Raw genomic sequence first — 23,420 nt, forward strand, 5'->3', positions numbered from 1 at the left:
CATTTTAAAAAATGAAAAAAAATAGTATGCTTCAAACTGCATTGATTCCACCAGTTCTTTCTCTGAAGGTGGATAGCATTTTTTATTGTGAATTTTTTGGAAATTTTAGGTCACTGTATCGTCACTGTAGGTCACTGAGAAGAGACTTCTTTTTTTTCACAGCTGATGATTGTACAATATTGCTGTTACTGTGTACAGTGTTCTGATTTTGTTTACTCCACTTTGCATAAATTCATGTAAATCCTCCTAGGTTTTTCTGAGAGTATCCTGGTCATCATTACTTATAGCACAATAGTATTTTGTTATAATCACATAACATAACTTGTTCAGCCATTCTTCAGTCGATGGACATTCCCTCAATTTCCAATTCTTTGCCTCCAGAAAAGGGCTGCTATACATATTTTTGTACCTATAGGTCCTTTTCCTTTTTCTTTTGATCTCTTTAGGGTTCAGATCTAACAGTGGAATTGCTAGGTTAAAGGCCATACACAGTTTTACAGCCCTTTGGGCACAATTCCAAATTGCTTTTGAGAATGGTTGGATCAGATCCCAGTTTTACCAATAGTGCATTAGTGTCCCAGTTTTTCCCCATTTGTTCTATCCACCATTTGTCATTTTCTTTTTCTGTCGCATTAGCCAGTCTGATAGGTATGAGGTAATACCTCAGAATTGTTTTAATTTGTGTTTCTTTAATCAGTAGTGATATAGAATATTTTTTTCCCACATGACTATATATAGCTTTGATTTCTTCTTCTAAAAACTTTTAAAAACTTTGATCATTTATCAGTTGGGGAATGGCTCATCTTCTTATACATTTTATTGAGTTCTCTATATATTTGAGAAATAAGGCTTTTTATTAGAGAAACTTGCTATACATATTCCCCCCACTTTCCTACTTTCTTTCTGATTTTGAGTGCATTAATTTTGGGCTCTTAAAAATTTAATCACATTTTTAAAATTTAACATAATCAAAATCATCCATTTTATTTTATATCTGTGTTTTATTTGACTATAAATTCTATCCTTATCCATAAATCTGACAGGTAAACTATTTCAATTCTGCCCTGTTTTTCTTATGATATCTCCCTTTATGTCTAAATCATGTACCTATCAGACATTTTCAGTACCTGTGGCATAAAGCAAGCAGCTAATCTGAAGTCGCATAGGCAGTCAATGATAGGACAAGAAGTGGAGCTCCCAGAGCAGCACTCCATCTCTCATTCCTTCTTCTCATCCTCATTTCTTAGCTGCCAAAACTCACTGTCTCCTTTCCCAGATTTCTAAGGGCTTTTCCTCCAACTTCAACACTCCTTATGAAGCCTGCCTGGCTTTTCACTTTTCCTCAGAGTCCCACAGGATTGCTTCTGCAGGGAGGGGACTCTTTACTGAAAAGCTGAGAGTTTGGGGAACAGAAGGTTCTATGTGCTGTCCTTGCCTGCATGAACACTGTGATTCTCTTTTTATGGGAGTTCTCTGAATTTAGATTTCTGGTCTTTGTCCCTATGTGTGCCTAGCATGGAAAGGGCCCTTAATAGAGCTGGATGAATTGCTACAGATGAAATGAGCAGAACCAAAGGCAGCCCATTGCAATTTCAGGGAAAAACTTGCTGCCACCAAGCCAAACAGTGAGTAATTGAAAGCACAATAATGGTGCCAGAGATCAGACAATGAAATATGCCTTCTTCCTCTTAGCCTTGGCCAGGGGGGGGGGGCTCCTAGAGCCCAATCTGGCCCACATGCTCAGATGAGCTCACGGTGCTCTCACTTGAGTGTTTTCAGTTTTTTTTTTTTTTTTTGCTTAAAAGGAAGGGTTTGATTCTCAGGGGGGGGGGGGGGAGATGAAAGGGAGGAGGGAGAATTCCGGAAATGCCAGTGATGTGAAAACAAAAAAACATCAATCAAAAAGTATTTCTTTTTCCAAGCTAAAGAAAGCCCTGATCTAGGAGTCAAGAGCCCTGTTCCAATTCCCGACTAGTTGCCCATGTGATCTTAGATCAATCACTTCCCCTTTGTTACCCCTCATTTATCCCCTCACTCTTGTCATCTGTGAAATGAGGTGATTAGACTGAGGGTCACTCCAGCTCTGACATTTTCTGCTTTTTCTTTCTTTACTGTTCTTCAACTGCATAGTTTTTATTCAAATCAACCCAATCACTGTCAATGTACAGCCATACCCTCCAGGCAAAAATTGGACTCCCTTGGCAGTCTCATCCCTTTCACCTCTGTGAAAGTCAAGGGTGCCTCTTCAGTCTCCCTCTCTCCCTTTCTTCCTTCTTGACTAGAGACAGAGTCCTGGAGAACAGGATTGATTTACTTGGGGACGTCTACAAAGTCCGCTCTTCTTGAGTGCCTGGCTTACATTGTCAGTGTATGGTAAATTCCTAAAAAGAAAAAAGTTAGGGAGAGGGACTGAAAACCTGTGATTTCATTGGCTTAGGAACCTCCCAGATGAGGAAACTCTCTTTCCCAATATGCAGCTATTCTTTCTCTATACAATTTAGAAACTTAGAAAATGGCTTGGAGTACTAAGAGATTAAGAGGTTTCCTTATCCACAGGCTTACAACCAAGATTTTATTGGCAAGCCTTGAACCCAGGGCTTCTTCAATCTTTCTGAGACTAACTCTCCATCCAGGATACCAACCTAGCTTTCATAATAAAAAAAAAAAACCCTACCAGAAGGTAGGTCCAGTATTGATGATCACCCTGGTGTAGTTTCCACTGCTGCCCAAGATTCATGTCTCCTAATCTGGAGTAGGGTTGGACAACATAGCCAGTAAACCTTGGAAGGTCCAACATTAGCTCTCTGACCCCCACATCATCTTATAGCTGAGGCTCAGGGAACCTTGCCCTTTTCTTTGGGTAATAATATTTGTTCATTCATTTCACTTGTATGTGGTTCTTTGTGACCCCATTTGGGGTTTTCTTGTCAAAGGCACTGGAATGATTTGCCCTTTCCTTCTCTAGTGCATTTTACAGATGAGAAAACTGAGGCAAATAGGGTTAAGTGATTTGCCCAGGGTCATACATCTAAGAAGCGTTTGAAACCAGATTTTAATTCAGGGCTTCCAGACCGCAGTTTTATCTACTGTGGCACCCAGCTATCTAATAATAATACTGATAATAGCGTGGCACTTTTTTTATCATAAGGATGTTGACAAATATCCACAAACAAATATTTCCATGTGCAAAGAAAGATGGGAAAAAAAGCAGCGTCTATGAAAATGGGAATCCAGCTTGGTGTTTTATCTAAGTATGTGGTAAATTGAACATGGTACTTTCAAAGCTATCCCTTTGTCTATCTGAACGTCCTGATCTCTTTTACACATATTTTTCAGGTTGAATTTTTCAGGTTTTGGTTCATAAAAGTTGGTTTTTCCTTCCCATGCCTTGCCTGAAAAAAAGAAAAAAGAACAACTTAATCCTTGTAACAAATCTGCATAGTCAAGCAAAACAAATCCCCCCATATATGTGGCTCATTTTTTAGCTTCAGACCTTCACCTCTGTGTCAGGAGGTGCAGAGCAGGGAGAGCAATTTATATAATTACATCATTGCCAAGACAACTTGAAAAGAATAAGACCGTTTATCATTGCAACAACTAATTGACTTATCTGTGTATTTTTAAAAGGTCTCATTGGTGCCCTTTTTTAAGAGGAGAAAGGCCACCACTAGCAGTCCCCCTCCATTTCCTCTCTTTGTTTGGTTTTTAGTCTGGAGGGGGAGAAGGAGACATGGGGCTGAGGAGGAATTAGGGCCCTGGGAGCCAGTGGAGAGTGCCCTCCACACTTTTCCTCTTCCAGAGATCGACATAGGAGAGGTTGATTGGACTAGAGATCTGGACAAATGCAACTCCACTCTGGGAGATGTGGCATCAGTTTGTTGGAGGGTGGAGGCTAAGTCTGGAAGAAGGAAGGAAACAGATCCTTTACAATGTACAATGCACTATGCTGAGCACTTTACAAATATTATCTCATTTGATCCGCACAACCATCCAACGAGATTAGCAGTGTTATTATTCCCATTTACCAGAGGAGGAAACTGAGGCATACAGAGGTGAGATATCTTGCCAAGGGCCACAAGGCTGTTAGTAGGTACCTGAGATTTCATTTGAAGTCAGGTCTTTCTGAGGCTAGAGTTAGTATTATACCTGGCTAGCTGCCTGGGTTTTCTGGACAAACTCTTAGACATTCCTAGGCTGAAGACTTCTGGGATTATTCTTATATTGCCCAGAGAGTTGAGCCAGCAGTCCCTGACACTGCCCCAAATCCAGGGAATAAAATAGGGGCTGAGGCAAGCAAGACAGGGCCTACTGAATTCCAGACCTACAACTATACTAGCAAGTTGGAGACCCAATGGTCCCCAGGGAACCAGGTAATACATAGCTGCCTGTGCAGGTACAAGCAGATTAGGGAGCCCTGGGAGCCCACTATAGCCAGAGACAATAAGTCCCACAGTACAAAGTCCATAGCAATGATAAGCTTGTTTAAAAAAATCCGCATACAACCAATGCAGAGGAGAAAGTGCGTCAGAATGTAGTGGGCGGCTCCATCAGCAATACTTTAGTTTTCAGGTGGAGAAGTCTTTGTCTCTGTAGAAATCCAACTGTTTATTCCAGCTTTTGATCACAAAGAGTTCATGTATCATCCTAAACTGCAGATTTTTTTCAAGATTGTTTGAAGCCCCCCTTTTAAACATCACGACATCTTTTGTTTCACAACTCCTCGCCACGCTTTCTGAGCTCCACAATAATCCTAGGAGTTTGGTGTTCGGAGCATATTATCCCCATTTTTACAGATGAGGTAACTGAATCTGGGGAATGTTGAGACTTGTCCAAGCTTACATAGAAGGGAAGGGGGGGCAAAGACAGGATTTGCACCCAAGGCTGCTTGTCTCCAAGCCTTTCCCTAAAGATCTCAAAAAATGAGATATTGGCACACTTTTACTCTTTGTGAATGAAAGCAGACATGTATAAAGCACTGGAGTGGATATATTCTTTCTTCTCCTTTTTAGCCCTGGCTTCCCATTTCATTTCCAGCAGTCTGTGCTTTGTTTCTTTGTTCTTTCTGCCTTCTCCAAGCTGTTTGGCTGGGCCTAAATGTTTTCCTGTTTGTGTACACTTTCCTGAGAAATCAGATAAATGCTACGACACCAGGGAAATCATTGGGGTAAATGGAAAGTTTGGAGATGGCCTAGAGGCTGTGGCCAACATCTCACCGAAAAGCCAGATCCCTCCCCAGCATTGGGGTTGTTTGGCTCTGCCAACTCTGTTCCCCCTCCTCCAACAGTGACAGAACTGTATCTGAGTGGTACCATCCCATCCCATCGGACCTGTGTCTATGTGGAATGGAAGTGCTTTTAGAGCAGGACTAATCCCACCTTAGTCTATCTCCAGTGCCTGTAATGATTCATCAAGACTATTTCTATATTTCAAGAATCTGTCATTTTGTCTGTCAGTCACTCAGTAAACATTGATCCTATTTGCAGCCTTTCTCTGCCTTGGAATATATCATATATTTTGACCTAGAAGGGACCTTAGCAATTATTTACACACACACACACACACTCTCTCTCTCTCTCTCTCTCTCTCTCTCTCTCTCTCTCTCTCTCTCTCTCTCTCTCTCTCTCTCTCTCTCTCTCTCTCTCTCGATGAAATAAGACCCAGAGAGAGGAAGATACTTGCCTAGGCTCCTATAGGAAATAAATGCCAGGATTTGAATCCAGATCTTTTGACTCATGACTCATTCTGAAGCTCTTTCTTCCAGTCAGTCAACAAGAATTTATTAAGTGCCTACTGTATGCCAGACATTATGCTAAGCACCATCCTCCATTCCTGTGGCTAAAAATTTCTTCCACCTACAGATGAACTTCTCTACACTTAGGTCATCTGGTCCTCTGATAACAGATGCTTGACCATCACTGTGACAATAGAGGCACCAACATTTACTAGGCACTTACTATTTGCTGGCACTGTGTTCATTTCAAGGGATACAGAAAAAGACAAAAAAAACAAGGTCCTGCCTTTGAGGAGCTCATATTTTAATGGAGAGACAACAGTCAAATAACTAGCTACCTATAAGATATATATGGAGAACCAAAGGTAATCTCAAATAGGAAGGGGGATGGAGGGAACTAGGAATGCCCTGCTGCAGAAAGTGAGACCTGACCTGAGTTTTGAAGGGGGTCAGGAAGACTAGGAGGCAGAGGTGAAGAGGCAAGACATTTGAGGCCTTAGGATAGTTTGTGCAAAGATGCTATGGTATTAAGAGATGAAGTGTCTTATTTGAGAAAATGTAGTCCCATGGCACTAGGTCATATGGTACGTGGAATAAAATAAGGCATTATAAGACTGAAAAGGTAGGAAGGGGGCTGGTTAGGAAGACTTTTACTTAATTTTTTTAATAGTTTTTAGATTTTCAGTTCCAAATTGTCTCTCTCCCACCAATCTCTCCCCAACCCATTAAGAAGGCAAGAAGTATTATACCAGTTGTACATATGAAGTCAGGAAAGCATTTCCACATTACCCAGCAAGAAAAAGAAAGAAAGAAAGAAAAATCCTCTTCAATCTGCACAAATTCATAGTCCATCAGTTCCCTCTCTGGAGGCAGCTGACATTTTTCATCATGAGTCCTTTGGATTGTCGTGGTTCACTGTATTGTTCAGAGGACCTAAGTTTTTATGAAGGCTTTTCAATTCTGAACCAAGGACAGGAGATAACAGTGAGTCACTGAAACTCATTGAACAGGGCGGGATATGCAATATGGTCATATCTACACTTTTGAAGAAATATTTTGATAGCTGAGTGGAGAATGTACTGAGATGGGGAGAAATTTGAGACCAGGAAACTGATTAGAAATCTATTGCAATAACCTGGACGAGAGATGATAAGGACCTGAGTTAGGCTTGTAGTTATATCAGAGGAGAGAAGGGTTGTTCTGAAAGTTGTGAAAGTAGAAAGGATGAAGCACTAAGTTCTGGGAGAACAATTTGGAATGTGAAAAATTCACAAAGGTGTTTTTGTAGCCATGTGTGGGATGACGCTAGACCCCCTTGCCCAGAGTGACTACTCAGAGGCATTACAAACAGGAAGCATTTATTCGGTCTTTGCAAGGAAAGGTCCATGCACACCAGAACAGACACATAGCTTCTCAGTTCTTATTTCCTGGGATCGTCTGCCCTGGTGGGCTGAAAATAGTGAATTAGTTAAATGGCAAAAGACGTGGGTTCATTGGATGGATTGAAAAGGAAGTAATCCTTGACCATTGGTCAGCAAGGCTGTCTACTTCCTGTGGGTCACGTGACTTCCTTAAGCTTAGCCTTAGGATCAGACCTTTTCTGCCCTACAGCTCTCTGGGAATAGGGATCACATGACTTCCTGAAGTTTTGACCTAGAGTCTGATCTTTTCTGCCCTACAGCCATCTAGGAATAGGGATCATGTGATTTCCTAAAATTTAGGCCCAGGGTCTGACCCACTCCATCTCATGAAGCACCAGGTTCTTGAAGAGCAGTTTGGAATGTGAAAAACTCACAAAGGTATTATCATAGCTACAAGGAACCCTTTATTATCTTAGAGGATAAAATGGCCTGGTCAAAATGATTTAGCAGTAGGCTAAATGTAAAGGTGCACATTATGTCTGTCCTGCAACTGCATGATGGGATACCAGGAAGTGGGATATCCAAGATAATGAAGGTGCTTTTGGTCACAAAAGTTATTTGTTAGGTGAGAGTGTCTCCAGTGTGCCTGCTTGGGGGAGGAAGGATCTTTTGAACTGAGCAAGCCTTAGTCATTCTGAGCTCAAACTGTCTCAGGAATTTGGCCTCCCTCTGAGTATGTGATAAAGTTGCCTGCATGGACTCTGTTAGATAGAGTTCACGTTCCTGACAACAGCTGTACTATATTAACATAGACCTTGTCAATAGATTGGATATAGGAGGGAAGAGAGAGAGTGCAGAGTCCAGGATGTCACCTAGATTTTGAGCCTGGGTAACTGGAAGGATGGTGATGACCTCTGCAGCAACAGGGAAATTCAGAAGAAAGAAGGGTTTCAGAGCAAAGATAATGAATAAATCCTATTTTGGACATACTGTAATGCCAGAGAAACTGAGGCAAGATAGAGATTAGAGAGTTTTTAATCTTTTATTAATTGGAGAGTTTAATTGACTGGACAGGACTCTTGTCTCAAAGTATCCAGTGACGAATGGGAGAATGTCAAACCCTTTAATAGCTTTCCAACAAAGAAAAGAACAAGAGCGGGAAAAGTTCTTACAGAACCTTTTGGTTCTGTCAGGATGGGGAGAGCAATAAAATCCAGAGTCATGGTCTTATCTCTCAGAATATTTTAGCAAACAGTGTTAAAAATTCTTTGAAGGCAGAAGGAGCTAGGAGCCAGGATGTCTGATCTGTTCCTCATCTCCCATTGACAATTTATAACCTTAGAGCAAATGGTCCTCAGTCTTAATGAACCAGAGGGGGTTTTACAACTTAAGGGGACTGAGGCAAAACAGTTAAGGAAACTGGGATAGAACAATTCAGGGAAACTCAGTCAGGACAATAAGGGAAACTAGTGCAGGGAAACTGAGGCAGAACAGCTCAAGGAGACTGTGGCATAACAATACTCAATTTGAGAAGTCTACAAGACACCCAGTTCAAGATGTCCAAGAGGCACTTGGTGAGGTGGGAGTATAATAACTAAGGGAGAGTGTTGTTCAGATGGTTTTCAGTCATGTCTGACTCTTCAAGATCCCATTTGGGGTTTTCTTGGCAATGATAACTGGAGTGGTTTGCCATTATCTTCTCCAGTTCATTTTTACAAAAGAGGACACTGAGGCAAACAGGAGGAAATTGATAAGGTCTAGATTTAGGGAACCAAAATGAGATTAGGGTTTCTGGTGGTCAGGGAGTTAAATGATAAGTTGGCTCAGACCCAGTATGTGTGTGAGTGTGTGGGGGGGGGGAACAGCAGGGATCTATGGGAATTCAAAGGGATGCTTTTTGACCAGGATTTGTATATGAATGAAAGGCTCTGGCATCCAGGAAAGACAACTTGTCTGGGGAGAATAGCCTCAGCCAGGAGGGGCTGGGAATCTGAAAGGAATCCCAGATCAACTGGAAATACAGTTTCTTAAAGGGACCACAACCTGCTTCAAAATGACTTGCCCAGAGTCACACAGCCAGTAAAAATCTGAGGTGGGATTTTAACTCAGGTCTTCCTGACTCCTGGCCCAGAGCTCTTATCTACTGCACTTGCTCCAGGAGAGAGATTAGAGCTGGATTTGTAGATCTAGAAGTCATCTGCATAGACATTGTAAAGGAACTCTTGGGAGCTGATTAGATCACCACTTGAGATAGTCTAGAACAGAAGTGTCAAACACTGCTCACAAAGCTCTGTAGGTGAAACCAGATTAAAAAGTAAAAATATCTAGCAAAATAAAAATACAGTAGAACATAGATAATAATAATATATAGTTGTCTAAATCAATTTAGGTATCCTTAACTACAGTCCCTTTCCTATTTCAGTTTCACACCCATGGCTAGAGTATCTTTACACTAGAAAGAAGAAGAAAAGACCCAGGACTGAGCTTTGGCTGAGAGGATGGGAACTCTGGACAAAAGTAGTGGGGAGTGAGATAGTAGGAATGATCTGGATGAAGAGCTAGCAAAGGAAACTGAGGCATGATCAGACAGAGGTGAAAGAACCAGGAAAGATTGTCATGAAAACCTAGAGAGAAGAGAGTATCCATCAGAAGAAGATGAACCACAATGTCAAAAGTCACAGAGAAGGTCCTAAAGGCTAAAGACTGAGAAAAAGTCATTGAATTTGGCCAGTAAGAGATCACTGGGAGATGATTCAAGGCAATTCCAATAGACTTATGGTATATATAAAGGCTACCTTTATATATTTGAATATATTAATTTTTAAAATGAATTTCTTTTTGGTGTGGCAAGTGGGGTTAAGTGACTTGCCACAGGCCACATAGCTAGAAAGCATTAAGTATCTGAGGCTGAGATTTGAACTTAGGTCCTCCTGTTTTTAGGGCTAGTGCTGTATCCACTATGCCATGTAGCTGCCCCACTTCTAGTAGACTTGTGATGGAAAGACTCATCCACATCCAGAGAGAGAGCTATGGAGACTGCATATGGATCAAAGTATGGTATTTTTATCTTATTTTGTTGTTGTTGTTTATTTGGTTTTTTTCCTCATTTTTTTTCCTTTCACCTTTTGATCTGATTTTTCTTGTGCAGCATGACGAATATGGAAATACGTTTAGAAGAATTGCTCATGTTGAACCTATATTGTATTGCTGGCTGTCTATGGGAGGGGGTGGAGGGAGGGAAAAAATTGGAACACAAGGTTTTGCAAAGGTGAATGCTGAAAACTATCTTGGTATTTGGTAAAATAAAAAGCTATTAAAAATGAAAAGAAAAGAGATCATTGAGATCCACAACAATTCCAAAGAATTCATGATGAAAAAAAGCTGTCCCACCTCCAGAGAGAGAACTGATGAACCCTGAGTGCAGATGGAAGCATATTATTTTCTCACTATTTTTCTTGCATTTTTTTTCACAACATGGCCAATCTGAAAATGTTTTCCCTGGTTTCGTGTGTATAATGGGTATTGTATTTCTTGCCTTCTCAATGGAGAGTGGAGGAGTTGAAGAGAGGGAGAGGATTTAGAAATGAAAGTACAAATAAAAAACGAGATTATAACTTTGGAAAAAGATGTTTCCGTTGAATGAGGGGGTCAAAAACCAGATTGTAAAGGATTTCAAAGAGAGTGGGAAGAAAGGAAATGGGGATAGATGGCTCTCTGAATTCAGCTGAGAAGGTCAGGAGAAATATAGGAGGACAAGACAGCGGAAACATAAGCACATTTGTAGGCAGCGAAGAAAGCTGGTGGAGAGAGAGGAATCAAAGGAGAGACCCAGAAAGACAGAGACAAGGAGAAAGAGAGAGACAGAGAGGAAGAGGATGATAGAAGGGGCAATCTGCAGAAGAAGATAGGTGGAATAGACTCAAATGAGTATATAGAGGGATTTGGCTTGGCAAACAGAAGGGCCACCTCTTCGTGTGAGACAGGAATGAAAGAGGAAATTATCAGGGAAGACATATGATTGATGTGAGATGAAGTGATGGGGAACAAAAGAAGGTCTCAGTGAATGGCTCCGATTTTTTCCATGAAGTATGAGGAAAAGTCCTCAGCTTGGAAAGAGGGGTGGAGAAGTGCTTTAGGAGGCTTGAGGATGGCATAAAAAAAATTTGGATTACAGGCCCTATGATCCACTTGCCTCCAATTTCTTTGGTACCAATAAATGGAATAACTTTATTCATTTTATAGGTAAGGAAATCTAGCTCTTGAGGAGAGTTAATTAGGGAGGTGTCAAAGTATTGTCTTGCTGCTGTGAGGGTCCACTTGAAAGAATGGAACCTAAATTTTTCATGGAACCAATCAGCAAGATTTTGTGCTTTTCTAAAATACAGAAATAGGAGTGAAGATGGTGAGTAGTGGGAGTAAGGCTGGAGTGATAAGCAGTAAGAAAAGGGACTAGGGATTTAAGTATAGCGTTGAACTGATTCAGCAAAGGGGCAAGGTAGAGAGGGAAGGTGAAGTCATTGTAGCGATGATGATCCAGGAAAGAACTGAGGGCTCGAGCAGCTACAGGCTGAGGTTGGGATTGTAAGCCAGAGAGAAAGCTGGGAAGAGAAAACATTATGATCAAATAAGGGAATTTAAAAATTCATGAACATGGAAGTGAAAGATTTGTGGGTAATGGCAAGATCAAGAGTAGGGCCTCCTGTGTGTGGCTGAGGTAGAGTGGAGGAAGAGGTCACAGGAAATGGGTAGGTTGAGCTGGATGGGGCACATGGGTAAAGTATCTGTACTAGGTGGCCTTTGTTCATCTAGGTTTGTGTTCACTGCCCCAGCCTACCCCCTACAGCTGGCTCCAGGGGACTGGAAGCATTGATTACACCTAGTAGCTGGTAGAAGAGTTTCCCTGAAAGTTTCCAGGTGGAAACTGCTTGAAGGAGGGGGTCCTGAACCCCTCCCTCCCTTAGGTTTCCTTGCCTTTGTATTTAGTAGCACCATCTCATTCATTGATATCCATATCAAAGAAATTGGAGTAAAGCAGATTGTAGCTCTAATATTTTAGTCAAGATATGTACCAGATGCTCGGTCACATACCTAGGCTCCTACAGATTATATTTTGGTTTTCTTGCAGGCTTTTAAAGATTCCTCTTATAGGCAGCAATCTGGAACTTGCCTCTGACTGTTGGGTTACTGTCCTTCAATGTCTGCATTGATTCTCACTCCAAATGATACCCCGAAAAATCCCTGGTGTTTGCAATGCTTGGCACAGAGTGCTTAATAAATAGATGCGTTTTTCCATTTCATTCATCCATTTGAACATGTCTCCTCATCGAAATGTAATCCTGCTTATTGATAGTGTCTACCCAGGCCAGGATTCAGAAAGAAAGTAATTTTTCTTCTTCTTTCTTCCTCATTCTCTTTGTCCTTTTCCTTCTTCCTCTTCCTCCTTCTCCTTCCTCACTTCCTTCCCAGTCTTCACTAGCATAGGCCCAGGCCTCTACTTGCTCTGAACTTTTACAGTTTGTTGGTCCTGTTCCCCATGCGCCCGAATGTACTCTCATTCCTAAGGGGCAACTGCTTGGTGAGCCATGAACCTTTTTTGGGCGCCCAAACATACTTCATCTGAGGCAATTCTCAGAGTCAATCCCTGATGATAATTGGCGTGTCCAACCTTGGCTCTAGAGGAGAGAAAAGGAAATGACTTTCCTTTTTTTGGAGAAAGGAAGAGGGAGAGTGCAATGGGTTCTGAATGTGACTTACCCTGTCAGTTACTGTGTCGGTGTTATATTTATATATTATAAATATTTATATATTTCTTTATTAAAAGGGCCCTTAACCTTTCTAAGCCTCAGTTTCCTCCTCTGAATTGGCTAACTCAAATCCCTTTCAGCTAAAGAGCTCTGATCCTATGACTCACTGGGATAGTATGAGAATAAAGTGTAGGACATCTAGAAGTGACTGATAGAAAAATAAACGACATCCACAAAACTGTGTTGAAATAGCCAACGCCTGCGGGTCTTGCAGGCTAAGGAGGGAGCTAGTGAAATAGCAAGTGGGATGGTGGCAGCGAATGCTTTGCAATGCCTGTGTTCTGTCCATGATATGAAATCCACACAGCCCATCTGAGCTGTGCTCTGTAGCAGCACTTCTAGAGACTTCTTCAAGAGAAAAGGTCGAAAATGTCAAGTGTTTGATATAGCTGTTGGGGGGGGGGGGGAGTAATCCCTCAGTTTCCCAAGAAGGGAAGGATTGATGGTGACTGTATGGAACACTGAGTTTGGAGTGGCCAACTACTATTCAGAGGACCTGGGTTCAAATGCTTGCTCTGTCACTGAATATGATCTTTCATAAATGATGCTGTCACATAAATTCTTTCAGAGGCCAGAAAAAGGAGGGGGATGTCACATAGCAGGTGATGAGGAACTATGGGTCTGCTCATGTGTTACACTGGGATCCTTGAAATGGCAAGAAAACTAGTGGAAGATGCCCAACATGTTGTTTTTGCCTCCTCCCCCCCCCCTTGCAGGATATTTCTGGAAGGACAGAGACAAGAGGCACACAGGAATGGCAGGTGTGCTTGGGTTAGAGAGAACATTTAGGTCAATGAGATCCCTGATGTACTGCAGTAAATGTCATTGTTATTGTGTTCATGCTTCCTGATGTTTTCAAGGTCATGTTATCCTGCTTCCCATCTCACTCCCACTGGGTTTTTTTTTTGTTTTGTTTTGTTTTGGTTTTTTTTTTTGGTATTAGCTAACTATCCAGATTAGCAGTCTGAAATACATTAGTTCTGTTTTGCTACTTAGCCAGACTTTTAAATCTGCAGGAAATTATCTTCTTTGAATGACAGCTGGATGAGTAAAATGGCTGGTATTTCTTTCTTTCTCTTTCCTTCAATGGAAGAACTAGTGCTCTGCTCAGATGTTGGAGTGCATAGTGGGGAGCATCAGACTCCTGGGTAATTAATGTCAAATTTGCCTTCTGCCCCTGTATCTATATAGTCCTGGAAGTGAGTGGGCTCTAGCCCCAGTCATCCTCTATATCTTTGAACGGCTCCTCTGGTTTTACTGCTCACGGCAGAAAGTGCTGATCTCCAACTATAAGGGATGGGGGCTTGGCTCCTTTGACACTGAATGTACTGTCTGGCCAATCCACCTACCTAAAGCAGCCATCTTTCATTTTGGCCCTGAGAGATGGCAGCCTTGAAGGGAGCTAGAACGAAATCCTGGGCATTAAATATATACCTTGGTACTTCTAATCCTACACAGAATCAGGGAGGGAACAGTAGGGCGAATATATTCAGGGTGTGTCCATGTACTTTCCTAGGTGGTCCAGCACCCTTCTAAAGTACTGGAGCTTTAGATGACAAGTGAGGTTTCAATATGGAAGTAGGACAGTATAGCTTTGTCAGTTGCCCCTCAGCATCTCCCTTGGAGTGGAACCCTTTCACCTTGACCTCAATACCCGAAGCACATTTTTTCTCTATCCACATTTGGGCAGCTGGGGGGACTGGACAGAGACTTTCATAAGAGCATTTGAACAACAGAAATCCTCTGTGCCCACATGTGATCTAGAAAGCAGCCAAGATCCAAGACATGGGCAAAGATAATGGTAGCCTGGCAAGCAACTTGGAAAACTCCTCAGTGGAATCTGAAATTCCAGGCCATCTGCTCTAATCCAAATACAGAAAACAAGTAAAGGAGCCCTCAGACCTTTATGAAGAAGATGAGAATGTCCTCTGACCCATTTTCTTTTGACTCTTTCCAAGCTGAAAGTAGATGGTCCATTTGGTAGAGCTAATGAAGATGTTTTTCAGTATGAAGTGTCTATGTAGGTGGGAACAGGAATTGGGGTCACCCTCTTTGCCTCCATCCTGAAATCCATTTGGTACAAGTTTTGACATGCAGCAAACTTTTATTATTTTTAAATTTTTTTTACTATATCTTTTTAATGACAAAACATATGCATGGATAATTTTTTCAACATTGACCCTTACAAAACCTTCTGTTCTCAATTTTCCCCTCATTCTCCCCATCCCCTCCCCTAGATGGCAGGTATAGACCCCACTTTCAAAACCAAAAGGGTAGTTGTACTTTTTGGTTAGCTCCCTTGATCTCTGAGCTGCTTCCCTCCTGGATCCTCTGTGGGGATCAGTCCCCTGGGCCTGACTTGTGGGCAAACACTTAGTTCAGGGTAGATGAGCATTATGAAGCACTATGTGTGAGGCACTGTGCCAGTAGCTAGGAAAGTGAATGCTTCCTTGGAGGTAATTTGAAGTGAGGATAGTAAGGGATTTTTTTTTTATTAAACCTTTTTTATTTTCAAAACATGAATGGATAATTTTTCTTTTTTTTTTTAATTTTTATTTTATTTTATAATTATAACATTTTTTTTGACAGTACATATGCATGGGTAATTTTTTACAACATTATCCCTTGCACTTACTTCTTTTCAGATTTTTTCCCTTCCTCCCCAACCCCCTCCCCCAGATGGCAAGCAGTCTTATATATGTTAAATATATTACAGTATTGAATGGATAATTTTTCAACATTGATCTTGCAAAATCTTGTGTTCCAAATTTTTCTCTCCTTTCCCCCATCCCCTCCCCTAGACAGAAAGTCATCCAATATATGTTGAACATGTTAAAATATGTTAAATCTAATATATGTATACATATTTATACAATTACCATGCTGCATGAGAAAAATCAGATCAAAAAGGAAAAAATGTGAGAAAGAAAATAAAATGTGCGCAAACCACAACAAAAAGACTGAAAATGCTATGCTATGATCTACACTCAGTTCCCATTGTCCTCTCTCTGGGTACAGATGTTTCTCTCCATCACAAGATCATTGGAAATGGCCTCAATCATCTCCTTGTTGAAAAGAGGCACGTCCATCATATAATCTTACTGTTGACATAGACAGTGATCTCCTGGTTCTGCTCATTTCACTTAGCATCAGTTCATGTAAGTCTCTCCAGGTCTCTCTGAAATCATCCTGCTGGTCATTTCTTATAGAACAATAATATTCCATATTTCATATAATAATTATGGCATATTTCATATACCATAACTTATTCATCTGTTCTCCAACTGATGGGCATCTACTCAGTTTTCAGTTCCTTGCCTGAAATGAAAGGGCTGACACAAATATTTTTGTACATGTGGGTTCCTTTTCCTTCTTTATGATCTCTTTGGGATATAAGCCCAATAGAAACACTGCTGGATCAAAGGGGATGCACAGTTTGATAGCCCTTTGGGGCATAGTTCCAAATTGCTCTCCAGATTGGCTGGATCAGTTCACAGCTCTACCACTACTATATCAGTGTCCCAATTTTCCCACATCCCTTCCAACATTCATCATTATCTCTTCCTTCATAGCCAGTCTGACAGGTGTGTAGTGGTATTTCAGAGTTGTCTTAATTTGCATTCCTCTGATCAATAGGGATTTTGAGCACCTTTTCATATAACTAGAAATGGTTTCAATGTTTTCATATGAAAATTATCTGTTCATATCCTTTGACCATTTACCAATTGTAGAATGGCTTGAATTCTTATAAATTAGAATTAATTCTCTATATATTTTAGAAATGAAGCCTTTATCAGAACCTTTGAATGTAAAAATGCTTTCCTAATTTATTGTTTCTCTTCTAATCTTGTCTGCGTTGGTTTTGTTTGTACAAAAACTTTTTAACTTAATATAATCAAAATTATCTATTTTGTGAACAATAATGATCTCTAGTTCTTCTTTGGCCACAAATTTCTTCCTTTTCCACAGATTTGAAAGGTAAACTATCCTTTATTCTTCCAGTTTCCTTATAATATCACTCTATATGTCTAAATCACGAACCCATTTCGATCTTATCTTGGTATACGATGTTAGGTGTAGGTCAATGCATAGTTTCTACCACCATATTAATTTCTAATTTTCCCAGCAGTTTTTGTCAAATTGTGAATCAAATAGTGAGTTATCTAGGGTCTTTGGGTTTGTCAAACACTAGATTATTATAGTCACTGATTATTTTGTGCTGTGAACCTAACCTATTCCACTGATCAATTAGTTTATTTCTTAGCTAGTACCAAATGGTTTTGATGACCACTGCTTTATAATATAGTTTTAGGTCTGGCACAGCTAGTCCATCTTCATTTGCATTTTTTTCATTAATTCCCTTGAAATTTCTGACCTTTTGTTCTTTCAGATGAACTTTGTTATTATTTTTTCTAGATCTGTAAAATAATTTCTTGGGAGTTTGATTGGTATGGCACTGAATAAGTAGATTAATTTAGGTAGTATTGTCATTTTTATTATATTTGCTCGGCCTATCCAAGAGCACTTAATATTTTTCCAATTATTTAAATCTGACTTTGTGTGGAAAGTGTTTTGTAATTTTGCTCATATAGTTCCTGACTTTCCTTTGGTAGATAAATTCTCAAATATTTTATGCTATCGACAGCTATTTTGAATGGAATTTCTCTTTGTATCTCTTGCTGTTGGATTTTGTTGGTAATGTATAAAAATGCTGATGATTTATGTGGATTTATTTTGTATCCTGCAACTTTGCTGAAGTTGTGAATTGTTTCTAGTAGTTTTTTAGTTGATTTTCTAGGATTCTTTAAGTATACTATCATATCATCTGCAAAGAGTGATAATTTGGTTTCTTTATTTCCTACTCTAATTCCTTTAATCTTTTTTTCTTCTCTTTTTGACAAAGCTAACATTTCTAATGCAATACTGAATAGTAATGGTGATAGTAGGGCATCCTTGTTTCACCCCTGATCTTATTGGGAATGGTTTTAGCTTGTTTCCATTACATATAATGCTTGCTGATAGTTTAAAAAGATGCTACTGATCATTTTAGGGAAAATTCATTTATTTCTATACTCTCTAATGGCTTTTAATAGGAATGGGTATTAGATTTTGACAAATGCTTTTCCTGCATCTATTGAGATAATCATATGATTTTTGTTAGTTTGGTTATTGATATAGTCAGTTATGCTAGTAGTTTTCCTAAATTGAACCAGCCTGGCATTCCTGATATAAATCCTACTTGGTCATGGGTATTATCCTGGGGATGACTTGCTGTAATCTCTGCTAATATTTTATTTAAGATTTTTGCAACAATATTCATTAGGGAAATTGGTCTATAATTTTCTTTCTCTGTTTTGATCCTACCTGCTTTAGGTATCAGCACCATATCTGTATCGTAAAAGGAATTTGGTAGGACTCCTTCTTTCTATATTTTTCCAAATAGTTTGCATAATGCTGGAATTAATCATTCTTTAAATGTTTCCTAGAATTTATGTTAATCCATCTGGCCCTGGAAATTTTTTCTTAGGAAGTTGATTAATAGCTTATTCTATTTCTTTTTCTAAAATGAGACTATTTAAGTAATTTGTTTCCTCTTCTCCTAATTGAGGCAAATCTATATTTTTGTAGGTATTCCTTCATTTCACTTAGATTTTCATATTTATTGACATATAGTTGGGCAAAATAACTCCTAATTATTGCTCTAATTTCCTCTTCATTGGTGGAAAGTTCTCCCTTTTCATTTTTGAGATTTTATTCTTCCCTTTTTCTAATCAAATCAAGTAAAAGTTTATCTATTTTTTTTGGTAAAACCAACTCTTAGTTTTGTTTATTAATTCAATAGTTTTTTTTTTACTTTCAATTTTATTAATCCTCCCCTTCTATTTTCAGAATTTCAAATTTGGTATTAATTGGGGGTTTTTTATTTGTTATTTTTCTAGCTTTTTTAGTTGCAAGCCCAATTCATTGATCTTCTCTTTCTCTATTTTATGTAAGTAAGCATCTAGAGATATAAAATTTTCCCTAATAACCACTTTGGCTGCATCCCACAAATTTTGGTATGTTGTCTCATTGCTATCATTTTCTTGCATGAAATTACAGATTGTGTCTATGATTTTTTTATTTCACCTACTCATTCTTTTTTTTTTTAATTTTATTTAGAATTTTTTTTTCCACAGTATATATGCATGAGTAATTTTTTCACCTACTCATTCTTAAGGATTGGATTTTTTAGTTTACAATCAATTTTTGGTCTATTTTCCCCTGGTCTTTTATTGCATGTAATTTTTATTGCATCATGATCTGAGAAAAATGCATTTACTATTTCTGCCTTTCTGCATTTGATTTTGGGGGTTTTATGCCCTAATTCATGTTCAATTTTGGTATAGGTTCTATAGTCTGCTGAGAAAAAGGTATATTCCTTTCTTTCTCCATTCAGTTTTCTCCAAAGGTCTGTCATCCCTAATTTTTCTAGGATTCTATTTACCTCCTTAACTTCGTTCTTATTTATTTTGTGGTTCAATTTATCTAGTTCTGAGAGAGCAAGGTTGAGATCCCTCACTAGTATAGTTTTGCTGTCTAATTATTCTTGCAGCTCTCTTAACTTCTCCTCTAGGAATGTGGATGCTACACCATTTGGCATAGTTTAGTATTGATATTACTTCATTTTCTATGGTACCTTTAAGTTGAATGTAGTTTCCTTCCTTATCTCTTTTAATTAGATCTATTTTTGCTTTTGCTTGATCTGAGACTAGGATTACTAACCCTGCTTTTTTTTTAAACCTCAGCTGAAGCATAATAGATTCTGCTCTAGCCTTTTACCTTTACTCTAAATGTATCACTCTGCTTTAAATAAGTTTCTTGTAAACAACAAATTGTCGGATTCTGACTTTTAATCCAGTCTGCTATCTGCTTCTGATTTATGGGCGAGTTCATCGCATTCACATTCACAGATAAAATTACTAATTCTGTATTTCCTGCCATCTTGTTTACTCCCAGTTATTTTTTTTCTTCCCTTTTCCCTGTTCTCTCCTCCCAGTATTTTGTTACTAATCACCCCCTCCCTCAAACAGCCCTTCCCTTTTCCAGCCCCCTCCTCCTTTCTTATACCTTTCCCATTCTACTTCTGTTCTCACTTCTGTTAGCCTCCCCGCTTCCTTTCCCCCTTCTCCTTCTATCTCCCTGTAGGGTGACAAGCTTCTCTCTGAAATTAATGTGTCTGATATTCTCTCTTTGAGCCAAATCTGATGCGAGTAAGATTCATACAATGCTCATTTCCCCCCCCCCCGCCCCCCCCCCCCCCGCCTCTTTCCCTCAATTGCAATAGGTCTTTTTTGCTTCCTCATGAGATGTAATTTACCCCATTTTAATTCCATTTTCCTCTTCTTCCAGTAGAATCACTGTTCCTCCTCTAATTTCTTTTTTACAATCATCACAGTAAAATTAAATTATACCTGTACCCTCTATGTATACCCATAGCAGAGATACAGATCTCAAGAGTTAAACATATATGGAATATTATTGTTCTGTAAGAAATGACCAGCAGGAGGAATACAGAGAGGCTTGGAGAGACTTACATGAACTGATGCTGAGTGAAATGAGCCGAACCAGGAGATCATTATACACTTCAACAACAATACTATATGAGGATGTATTCTGATGGAAGTGAATATCTTCGGCAAAGAGAAGATCTAATTCAGTTCCAATTGTTCAATGATGGACAGAATCAGCTACACTCAGAAAAGGAACACTGGGAAATGAGTGTAAACTGTTTGCATTTTTGTTTTTCTTCCCAGGTTATTTTTACCTTCTGAATCCAATTCTCCCTGTGCAACAAGAGAACTGTTCGGTTCTGCACACATATATTGTATCTAGGATATACTGTAACATATTTAACATGTATAAGACTGCTTGCCATCTAGGGGAGGGGGTGGAGGGAGGGAAGGGAAAAGTTGGAATAGAAGTGAGTACAAGGGATAATGTTGTAAAAAAAAATTACCCAGGCATATGTTTTGTCAATAAAAAGTTATAATTATATATTTAAAAAGAGTTAAACATATCATCTTCCCATATAGGTATAGAAGCTTTTTAACCTTTTTTTTTTAAAGTTATTTTTTTCTTTCCTTTTTACCTTTTAATGCTTCTCTTGAGTTCTGTATTTGAAGATTAGATTCTCTATTCAGCTCTGGTCTTTTCATCAGAAATAGATGAAATTCCTGTGTTTCATTGAATGTTCATCTTTTTTCCTAAAAGATGATGCTCAATTTTGTTGGATAATTGATTCTTTGCTGCAATCCAAGTTCCTTTGCCTTTCAGAATATCAGATTTCATGCCCTTTGATCTTTTAAAGTGAAAGCTGCTAGGTCTTGGGTAATCCTGATTGTGGCTCCTCAATATTTGAATTGTTTCCTTCTAGCTACTTGCAATATTTTCTCCTTAATTTGATAATTCTGAAATTTAGCTATGATGTTCTTTGGAGTTTTCATTTTGGGGTCGCTTTTAGGAGCTGACCAGTGAATTCTTTCAGTGGATATTTTACGGTCTAGTTCTAGGGAATTCAGACAGTTTTCGTTGATGATTTCCTGAAAAATGATGTCTAGGCTCTTTTTTTCTTGATGGTTTTCAGGAAGTCCAATAATTCTTAGATTGTCTCTCCTAAATCTATTTTCTAGGTCAATTGTTTTTCCAATGAGGTATTTTACATTTTCTTCTCTCTCTCTCTCTCTCTCTCTCTCTCTCTCTCTCTCTCTCTCTCTCTCTCTCTCTCTCTCTCTCTCTCCCTCTCTTTTGTTTTGTTTGACTGATTCTTGAAGTTTCATTGATTCATTCACTTCTATTTGTTCAATTCTAATTTTTAGTGATTTATTTTCATCACTTAGCTTTGTTATCTCTTTTTGCATTTGGTTAATTGAACTTTTATATGAAGTGTTTTGTTTGTTGCATTTTTTTAATGAATTGGTTTCTTTTTCATATCTATTTTAGAAGGAGTTATTTGCTTTTTCCATTTCCTCAAATCTATTTTTTAAAGAGTTTTCTTCAGATAATTTCTATTTTTCCTTTTCCATACCTTCTTGTAATGATCTTATTTCCTTTCCCTATTTTTCTTCTAACTCTCTTTTAAGAGCCTTTTTGAATTCTTCCAAGAGAGTCTTATGAGATGGGGACCAATTCATATCTTTTGGGGCTTCTGGAAATGATCTGCTTTTAATGTCCTCAGGGTTTGAAATCTGTTCTTCTCTTTCTCCATAAAAACTGTCTGTGATCAGAGTACTTTTTGCTTTTTTGCTAATTTTTTTTTAAAATTGAGGTCTGCTTTTAGGGCAAAGATGTGGGGAAGGGAGAATGTCCAAGCTTCCTCTATAGGTGACAGTAGCTGTGCTGAGTCAGTGCTGACTTACTTTTGTTGCTGGGTGGGTGTGGCCAGATAGTCCACGTTATTCTGGGGTTCAGGGGCTCACCATTTGTGTTGGATATCTCACAGCTAATTTGCTGTTCTGCTGGCTTGCAACCAGGACAGAGTAGCCAACACAGCTGTAGATTTCTCTGGTGGATTCCCTGGCACAGGGACCTGTACCACCCTAGGTCTTTGTGCTGTGCCTGTGCTCAGCTGCCTTCCTCCAGATCCGATTGAAACAGACCTTTTTTGAAGTTCTTCCAAAATATCTTCTGCTGGAAATTTGTTACACTCCAAATATTTGTGGGTTCTGTAACTCCAAAACCAGTTCAGAGGCCTGATCTGGTGTTGGACTGAGGAACATTTAGAAGGAACTCAGATAAAGACCTGTCTACCCTCCGCCATCTTGGCTCCACCCCAGCAACGGACTTTTATAAGAGTGTTTAAACAACAGAAACCCCTAGGGCCCCCAAAATACATGGCAGTCTGGCAAATAGGCTTCTAGCCACTAGAGAACTAGTGGCAACTGCTTCATTGTCATGATAGCTTTCACCTACAAATTACATCCCATTGAAGGCTTCTCTGGACATCATGGAAATTCTTTAAGACTCCTTAGAAAGTCACTTAGTTAGCAATGAGAGCTGGGATTTGTCCCGTTGGCCCTTAGAAGCCCTCTTGATGACATATCTAGCATGTTTCTCAAAGTACAAATAGGGTAAAGTTGTACTCTCTCTTGGATTCCAGATTTATTTCTACTTTATCTCGTTCAATGGCCTGCTGGCTTCCCTAGAATATGACGTGGAAGAGTATGGAAAAGTGAATTTCTTATCCTATATGGGCTCTTCCTCACCGTGTAGGACATTGTGAGTTCCCAACATTGTTTTTAATTGAACTGTTACTGATGTATTTTGTTTTTACATCACAGTCATTTTAGGTATCCTCTTTGCCCACCTCCCTCCGAGTCTTCTCTCTTAACAAATGAAAAAAAAAAGGAAGCAAATCTAACTAATTATTGCATGCAACATCAACATTCCACCCCTGTAGTCTCCTCTCTTTCTAACACAAGGAGTTAGTTGCACATCCTTGTCTTTGTTCACGGCCCAGGTTGGTCATATCAATGACCCAGAATTCAG

At 39.3% G+C, this 23,420-nt stretch overlaps 1 long non-coding RNA gene across 1 annotated transcript in view; it reads left to right on the plus strand.

Annotated features, from left to right (window-relative positions):
- LOC141548684 (uncharacterized) overlaps window positions 1–23,420 on the plus strand; it is a 40,358-nt gene that overhangs the window by 16,129 nt on the left and 809 nt on the right. The gene's annotated exons all lie outside the window — the stretch shown is intronic.

Source organism: Sminthopsis crassicaudata, chromosome X (assembly GCF_048593235.1).
Source record: "Sminthopsis crassicaudata isolate SCR6 chromosome X, ASM4859323v1, whole genome shotgun sequence".
NCBI lineage: Eukaryota > Metazoa > Chordata > Mammalia > Dasyuromorphia > Dasyuridae > Sminthopsis > Sminthopsis crassicaudata.